Raw genomic sequence first — 9,358 nt, forward strand, 5'->3', positions numbered from 1 at the left:
TGTGTGTGATGGGACCCTTCAGGATTAAAGGTGCTATATAAATAGAGGATTATTTTATGACTCGTTATTGCAGGTTGAAATATGTAAATGTGGTAATTCACTAATGCTATATCAGTGCATATATCTGGGAAACAAGAATGCATTATCCTTCCATTTGAGTCTAACATCATTTACATCCTTTTAAAAAAAAATACCCAATCAATTTTTTTAAATGAGGGAACGCAGTGGAGGAAAAAAAAATTCCTTTAATGCAATACTTCAGCTGAAAGTTTAATGACACAAAAGGCAGGCAATTCAAAGTTACAGTTCCCACAGCAACTGTAACTCTGCTATATAGCACATTTAGGCATAGATTTCACAGCATGTACTGCAATACAAAATACTCCACACTGGGCATGCAAGGGGGCAGAGTTATGGTTGCTATGGGTACCATGACTTTGAATTTCCAGATTTTTTGAGAGTTTAAATTCTCAACCAGAACATCACATTAATAGTTCATTTTTTTTTTTTTTGCATTGAAAATAATAAAGATTGTATCACTGTTTCCACTGCCAAACCTATCTCCAGCTCAGTCCACCACTTAGTATAAATACCTACCCAAACATATTCACCCTGCTTGCTAAAATTAAACACATGACCTCAGCCCAAGGAGTATTTTAGTTTGCAAATTTATATGCGATGACTTTCACTGGATTAACTAAATCTGCTCCCCCCTCCTTTCCAAAAATCACAATAAATTCAGGTTAACTCTTTCAGCATTCTGGTGTATTTTATCTGTTATTCATGGGCTGAGAGGATATGATAATCAGATTCATTGTGTATGAATGTGTGATGTATATATTTATAATTTATACTCTGTCTACTTCCAAAAAGAACTGGAGGCAGCTAACTGCATGTATTCATTTATTCATTTATTCCTTAGACAGACCATGAAATTTTATGCCCTTATGCTAGTGGTCTCAGGACCCTTTTCACTTTTAAAAATTGTTGAGGACCTCAAAAAGTTTTTGTTTATGGTAGATATATTAAATATAAATATATATATCTTGATATTTATCATATAAATTATAATTGAAATATTAAAAAATTAAATATTAATTTTAAAATAACAATAATAAACTCATTACATACTGGCATGACATGTTTTTTTTTTATAAATAATAACTATATTTTCCAAAACAAAGAAGCTTAGTGAAAAGAGAAGCATTGTTTTACATTTACAAATCTCTTTAATGGAAGACAGCTGGATTCTCATAGTTGTTTCCACATTCAATCTGTTGAATATCTCAAGTCATGTAGCTTCTGGAAAATGCCACTATACTTTTTTGAAAGAATGTAAGTGAAAAAAAGCGAATAATATCTTAGCATTATTATGATCATTATTTTAACCCTGTGGATGATCCAGAATGGTCTGCAGGTGTCCCATGGTACTTTGAGAATCAGTGCTCTGTATATTTTCTTATGCTATCTTTCCAAGCATATGCCTCTTCTTTGTCTATAGGAAAACTCCTATTCGTGCTTCAAGGCCCTAGGAAAAATTGTTCCCTTAGCTATAGTCTCATAGCATTTTATACATGTGCCAATCTGAACATCTATTATGTGTCCTTATGTTTGTTTAAGTGTTTGGAGTTTGTTGTTATTGTTGTTGTTACACTATGTTAGACTATGTTAGACTATGAGTCTACTTGTTAGTCTATGTAGTCCATATGTATGGGATGTAAGAGTTCAACTCAACAAACAAATAATAAAATCATTCCATTCATTGAATCCACAATATATTTTAGGAACTATGTCTCAAATTTAATCCTCATAAAAATGCTATGCAGTTGGTACTATTATTATCAATATTTTTGAGTGAGGAAACTGAGGCTTGTCCAAAACTGAACAGCCATGTGTCACCATGCCAAGAAATGTGGAGGGTAGTAAAAAGCAAGAAACAGTCTCTGCCTTGAAGGCATTTACAATCTACTTTGGGAGACAAGACATAATGCACAAATGAAAGACAAATAACAATATACAAGTAAGCTAAAAACAGGCCTCGAAAACTATAATTAAAGAAAGGCCCACTTACTAGAAATGGCTACTTACCCAATGAATTATTTAGATTCAAACGTTTAGAGGACACACTTCTATCAGGAAGCCTTTGTTTTGGAATGCACACCAGATAAAAGTGTATTTGTTTATAAATTGTATATTTGCCATTACCCTATATGTTACAAATGTAATAAAATATACTAATATAGTCAAAGATTTAAATTATAAAGAAATTTAAAAGAATTAGATAAAATACATATAAAAGGACATTCTAAAATTCCGTTCAGTGTGCTAATGAATTACGCACCTCACTTTGGAGTCAGTTCATCTAGACTAGCAGCAGTCAACTTTGGCTGCACACTAGGGTCATCTGGAGAGTTTACAAGATAAGATGCTGGTGTCTCACCCCCATGTCCATTAAATCAGAGTCTCTGAGGGTAGGTACACAAATCATAGGGATTTTTTACCCTCCTCCCCCAAGCAGGGAATTTTAATGTACAACCAGAGGTGTGAATCCCAGACTGTGATACTAGACAAAAATCAGGGACTGCAGCTTGGGAAAACACCATGGAGAAGATGATATTAAAAGCAGCTTTTGAAATTTTTACTTGGAAGTATTGAAAAGTCCTATTTGTGAAGTTGAGTAAGATGATCTTTAAAATGTCTTCTTTCTTAAGGTTTTTTTTTTGGGGGGGAGGGGGAGCAATACCCATTTTGAGTGTACTGGCTTGTCATGGTCTAGAATTGAGGAGTCCTGAATTTTATCCTATGCCTGGCTATTAATTTATGCTTACCCCTTGGGCTATTTTTCAATAATAGTAATTTTGAGGGTGGGGATTTTCTGTTGTTATGAAGTATTGTATCTTGGGATAGTCTATTCTTTGAGCTATTATACTGGCCTGTAAATGGAATCATGAAATGTTTGTTATGGAAGGCATTTTAAAACTGAACCCTTGTTTTACATATGAGGGAAACTGAGACCCAGAGATGTTAAGTGGTGTTGGATGACTTCTGTAAGGCAAAACTCTGAAAAGGAAGGTTTAGCACATTGCACAAATAGTTCTCAAATATGTGCTGTTGAATTCCATCTTCATAAAATACCTCAAGCCATTCTGGGATGGGATGTACAAGCAGAAAAGGTATAAGGTAATTGTGGCTCTTCCATGTTTAGCTGATCCTGTTAACATTGGGGTTGGGTTAAAACTTTTTTTTTTTTTTTTTGAGGAGGAAGGGAGAACATGCATGGGGGAGAGGCAGAGGAAAAGGGAGAGAGAGAATCTTAAGCAGGCTCCACACCCAGCATGGAGCCCAACACGGGGCTCTATCTTAAGACCCTGGGATCATGACCCAAGCCAAAATCAAGAGTCTGACTATTAACTAACTGAGCCACTGAAGAGCTGGGTTTAAACATTTTTAGACATACATACATACATACATAAAATAAAATAAAATAAAAATATACTCTGTGAATCTGTGAATGTAAAAAACCCCAACCCCCCCCCAAAAAACCCCAAAAAACCATTTTTAGACAAATTACATAGAACACCCCTAAACTCCAAAAGTTAGAAAGCTGAGCTCTCTGCTCTCCCATTCTTAGGTCTGTTGTGACTATAGGGGTCTAGAACCTTCACTATGAAGGAAAAGGTTGAACCACATGAAGTCTGAAGTTTCTTTTGACCCTTCATGAAATTTTGGTACTGAATTTTTAGGTAGTGTTACCCAAACATGATGACAACATTAGAACACAAAGTTGGGTTCTATGCATCCCCCTTTGTGCTGCACAACAAGGACAAGAGAGATATTCCTGTATAACTTCCATTCTGATATCCAGAGCCTGGGGCCCGTAGAATTCTAAAACAAGAGTAGTCATACTTCACCGCACCTGCTCAACAAGGGTCATTACAGGTAAAAGACAGCACAGAGCTGCTAGACCCAGGAGGACAGTGTCCTCCAAGGAAATTTCATGTTGATGAGCTGTCAAGATTTTTTTTTCCATTTGGTTTAAATTGGATTTCATGAAGTAAAAAACAATGCATGAAACCATGTTTGTTTTTCATTCTTTTTTTTTTTTTTTTTTTTTTTTTTTTTTTTTTTTTTATTTTTGGGACAGAGAGAGACAGAGCATGAACGGGGGAGGGGCAGAGAGAGAGGGAGACACAGAATCTGAAACAGGCTCCAGGCTCCGAGCCATCAGCCCAGAGCCTGACGCGGGGCTCGAACTCACAGACCGCGAGATCGTGACCTGGCTGAAGTCGGACGCTTAACCGACTGCGCCACCCAGGCGCCCCTGTTTTTCATTCTTTAAATCACATGAAAATATTGGAAAGGTTCAAATGTAGAGCTAGCATGACACTTCATGTTCTTTTATGCGTTGTTTATGCCGTTACTTGTTTGGGATATCCTTCACCTTCTTCAACAGTCCACTGAAAGAAGTCCAACACACCAATGAAAAACAGGCAAACAATGTCCTAACTGCCTGCATGTACTCAGTAAGTACTAGTTGTCTCCACATTTTCTTTTTTTTAAGTTTATTTATTTATTTTTGAGAAAGAGAGCAAACACAAGTGGGGAAGGGGCAGAGAGAGAGAGAGAGAGAGAGAGAGAGGGAGAGAGGGAGAGTCACTGAGTCTGAAGCAGGCTCCAGGCTCTGAGCTGTCAGCATGGAGTTGGATGCAGGGATTGAACCCACAAACTGTGAGATCATGACCTGAGCCAAAGTCAGATGTTCAACTGACTGAGCCATCCAGGCACCCCAGTATTATTCACATTTTAGATGAAGGCACTGACATGACTGATAAGGATAAGTAACTTACCTCAGATCACACAGCTAGAAAGACATAGAGCATGGATTCAAACTCAGGTAATCAGTCTAGAGTTTGCACTCTTAATACACATTCTACCACCTCTCTGATGACACTGTCAGGGATGACACAGAAGAAAAAATTCAAATATTTGATGAATGTATTAAACAGTTGTCTTCATTACTTTTGATTAAAAAAACTAAATTAAAAAATGAAATTAGATTTACAACCTATCAACCTGGCAAAGATTTTAAAGAGTAGCCAATGTTCAGTTGGAAGTAAGAGAACAGAATTTGCTTTACAGAGGAGAGTGCCAATTTGTATAGTCCTTCTGAAAGACAACGGGGCAGTATATAATACATCCTTTAGATACAGCCTACCCTCAAACTCAGAAATTCTCCATCTATGAATTTATGCTAAGGAAAAGTTTGGACAAGTCCACAAAAAATAATATAAAATTTACATCAGAACATTGTTTAAAATAACAAAAATTTGGAAGCAGCATGAGTAACTGAAATAGTGGATTGACTATAAAAATGATGGCACAATCCCAGGAAGGAAAAATATGCACACATTAAGAATGTAATAGAAACATGTTTATTGACATGGGAAGATATTAAAAATAGTGTTGTTTTAATAAGGAAATCTCTTTAACTTAAAACATACAAGTTTATGTCAATAGGAGATTTAAGACAATTATGTTTCTTTGTATTTTTTTGGTAGTTTCAAAATTTCTACAATGTAATGTATATGTATTTATATATGTATTTTTATATATCTCACATATATACACTAGAAAGTGCTCAACCTTCCTTGCCACTTGAAAACCTTGTGCAGCTGTGCAAAACAGGCAGTGACTGTAACCAGAGAAGGTTCAAAGTGAAATTAACAGCTAACATTTATTGACCACTCATTATGGGCTAGGAGCTCCACTAAATACTTTGAATGAATTATTTCTTTTAATCTTTACAAATTGTATGACATGAAGCTCTCTCAGCAGTCCTTTTTAGCAGTTGAAGCATGGAGAGATTAAATAACTTGCTCAAATTCACTAAGGAGGAAGCTTCTAAGGGAGATGTGAATAATTTGTAGGATTCAAAAATAAAAAAAATAATAAAGTTGACCCTTGGTGTTAAGGAATCATCTCCTGGGGAATGGAACATTAGCTGGTTAACCCCCAAAAGAGGATAAGTTTATCTGGTTAAAAATTAAACCATCCATTATTAGAAATTGAGACCTGAGGGAATCCAGGATGGGTAAGTAACTGTATTGTGTGATTTTTTTGGTGGGACAGTTAACTTTTCTACCACATAGAAAGTGGTTTACTGGTAGATTTTTTTTTTAATTGGATGTGATACAAAGGGTATCTGATCTGAGGAGGAGCCTAGAGCAAGTCAATTCAATTCATTTTGGTAATTTGGGGATTTTGCTTGTCTTGGCACCTATTTCTCCCTTCCCAGTCCCTCTGTATGAACATTTGTTGTTCTCCTCTACCTCCTGAAGAGTCTCCTCCTTTGATATCTTGCTGTTTCTCTTACCTAACTACCAGCTGGGAAATACAGAAGTACTAAATGTTATAGTAACTTTAGAACTTCTAAATAGGAGGGCCCTAAGGGTGTCAGTACTGTTGGAAGGAGGTGACCTGGAACTCTTTCAGGTTGTGTTTGCATAGCACTTCGCATGAGAATGAGACAACGTTAATTGTGTACATCAAAGAATGGGCCACTGGTAAGTGATTTAGTCCTAAGGACAAGTACTGAATCAATGACCAGTTGCAAAGTAAATGTGCCTAGTGCCCTTGGGTCTCTGTCTAACCTCAAGGCACCTTCTAACCTCAGACACAGACACAGAAGAACTGTTTTCCTAAAAAGTCATTGATGATCCTTAATATTCTATGTCAAATAGTGGGAAACAGAATCTTGAAAAGACAGTAAAACCTTCATGATTGTCATGAAGTTTTGTTCATGGCGTTTATGTTCCTTGGAATATAATTGCAAGGAATGCTTCTACTCATCATTCCCATCCCTATCATTCATTAAAATCCAGCCCAAGGGCCCCTCTTCTATGGAGAATTCTCTGATGCTATCAGCTGAGAATCATCTCACCCTTCCTGGAACTCGATAAGCAGTGTTTCCTTGGCTGTGACTCTTTGAATAAGTTGTATAGTTATATTGCTCTTCCCTTGAGAGACAGGAACTCTACTAAATAACAACAAGGGGGAAACAACAGCAATGACTAAGGTGTGGCAAACGTATTTATTTCAGTAGAGAGAAACTTGGTGATTTAAAGTTAGACACAATCTACCAGACTAAGCCTTCAATGCACGAGGCTTCAAAAGTCCATTGTGTTGAAAACCTATTCTATGCAAGGGTTTAATTGGCTTCTAGCTCAATACTGAGAGGTAGTAGGTACTTTATAGACTTTGGTCATCACTAAGACATATTCTCAGTTACTTCCTGGAGCCTCAGTTCCCTCATCTGCCAATGGGACAAATGACATGAAGAGGTCATACCTAATAGAAGTATTGTGAGAACAAGGTAAAATAAGGGATGTGGAAAAGCTTTATCCAAGGCATGACTGGGCATTATTTTAAACCATAAGCCAAATCCTATGTCACAGAGGAGATTGCTGTTATAAGGATGTGTGGTCAACACCTAGAATTCATGTATGATCAGTGAGACGAACTACCTGGGACTGACATCCACTAAGGAAAAGTCTGAGTGGCTGAAGTGGTCATAGGGAGATGAGGGCAGCTCGTACCCAAACAAGGCGGAATATTAATATGCTGAAAAATAGTACTCTGGCAACTTTTCCTAAAGTAACTGCCTAAATCTTGATCTGTGAAATGGGTTTTTCAGGAAGAAAAATGGGTCAAATAAGTTTGAGTTAGGATTTTTACCCACAGCCTTTAGAATGCAGACATGACTCATTAAGAGAACATACGCAGGCAGCTTTAATTTTCTCCATGGCAGTAACCTGGCTGAAGCTGAAACTTGACCCATTGCCTTAAGATCTGACAGAAGAAAGAATGTGTTTGTGAATTGCTTGGGGTTGCTGAAATAAGAATCAAAAGAGGAAGATGTGAATGATGTTTATCCAGCATTAAAAAAGGGAGGTTTTAATTTTGGCAGTCATGGGAGTATTAGTCCTTGGAAAGCTGGATTCTGTTATGAGGGAAAGGGTTAATCAGGCACACCCTTTCTGGCCTTCCTTCCTCAGCCCCATTCTAACAGGAAATAGTTCCATGATTGATTAGTAATGTCTGCCATGGTGTGGGTGGGGGGAGTTACGGCACATGCACATCTGTCATACATTTTCAATCCTTCGATAATTATGATAATTATGCAATGAGTGATATGTGGTTAGTATAAAAGTTAGATGCAATTGTGTCTACTAAATTATAAAAGAGTTTCAATACAGATCAACTACGCTTAGAGACTTTATGTCTCTATTCTCTGTGTGTTCTGAATCTCTGTTGTGGAGTAGGGTGGAGGAATAGTCTGGTCCCAGTAATTTGTAATAGTCTAGGTCCTGATGCTTCTTCATGCTATTCCCAGCACAGAGAAGATATTTTCATTGCAATGGTTCATAATTCAGGACTCACATATCCAAATCTTCAAATTCTGCACAGGGGTAACAGAAGTGGAAAAGAAAACAAGCCAATGATTGCCAAGTGGCCAAGGGTAAAATTGGTAGTGGAAAAATTGGATTTGCAAGCTATTAAGAATTTTTTACAAACAGTGGAGCATTTAAATAAAATGACGCTGATGTCTTTCTAAATACTTGGTGCTTTCTCCTTTGTGTTCTTGTTAATGTTCTTTCTTGCAGAAGGAATTTTTATTTATTTTATTATCTTTATGCAGATAATTTCCATTTGTTCTACTGAGGAGAGAAGAAAATTTTTTACTGGAGTTGAGTGCCTTCAATATTCAATATTCAAGAGAAGAGTCAGATTTGTCAGTGACCAATTAAGTGAGATTTAAAAAATGCATGCACTTAACAGAAGACCATGGGAGAAGGGAAGGAAAAAAAATAGTTCAAACAGAGAGGGAGGCAAATCATAAGCGGCCCTTAAATACAGAGAACAAACTGAGGATTGATGGGGGGGGTGGGGAAAATGGGTGATGGGCATTGAGGAGGGCACTTGTTGGGATGAACACTAGGTGTTGTATGTAAGTGATGAATCAAGGGAAACTACCCCGGAAGCCAAGAGCACACTGTATACACTGTGCGTTAGCTAACTTGACCATAAATTATATATTTTAAAAAAAGTGCATGCACTTTCTAATAGAAAAATAATAGGCCCTGGGTGGGGTGGAATTAAGGGACAGGACAGTAGTGTATAGAGGAGGAAATAAGAAACACTGAGAAGACCAAAAGAGGTCTCTTCTTTGATTAACATCTCTCTTTTTTTTTACCCTTCATTATTTCTGGTCCTTTTCCACTTTCAGCCAATAAGATGACTGCTCCCTGGGAAGGGACTTTCATTAACTTGTAACTAGAGTAAGTCACCTCCTCCTTCA

The sequence above is a fragment of the Panthera onca genome, chromosome D2 (assembly GCF_046562875.1).
Source record: "Panthera onca isolate mPanOnc1 chromosome D2, mPanOnc1 haplotype 2, whole genome shotgun sequence".
Lineage (NCBI taxonomy): Eukaryota > Metazoa > Chordata > Mammalia > Carnivora > Felidae > Panthera > Panthera onca.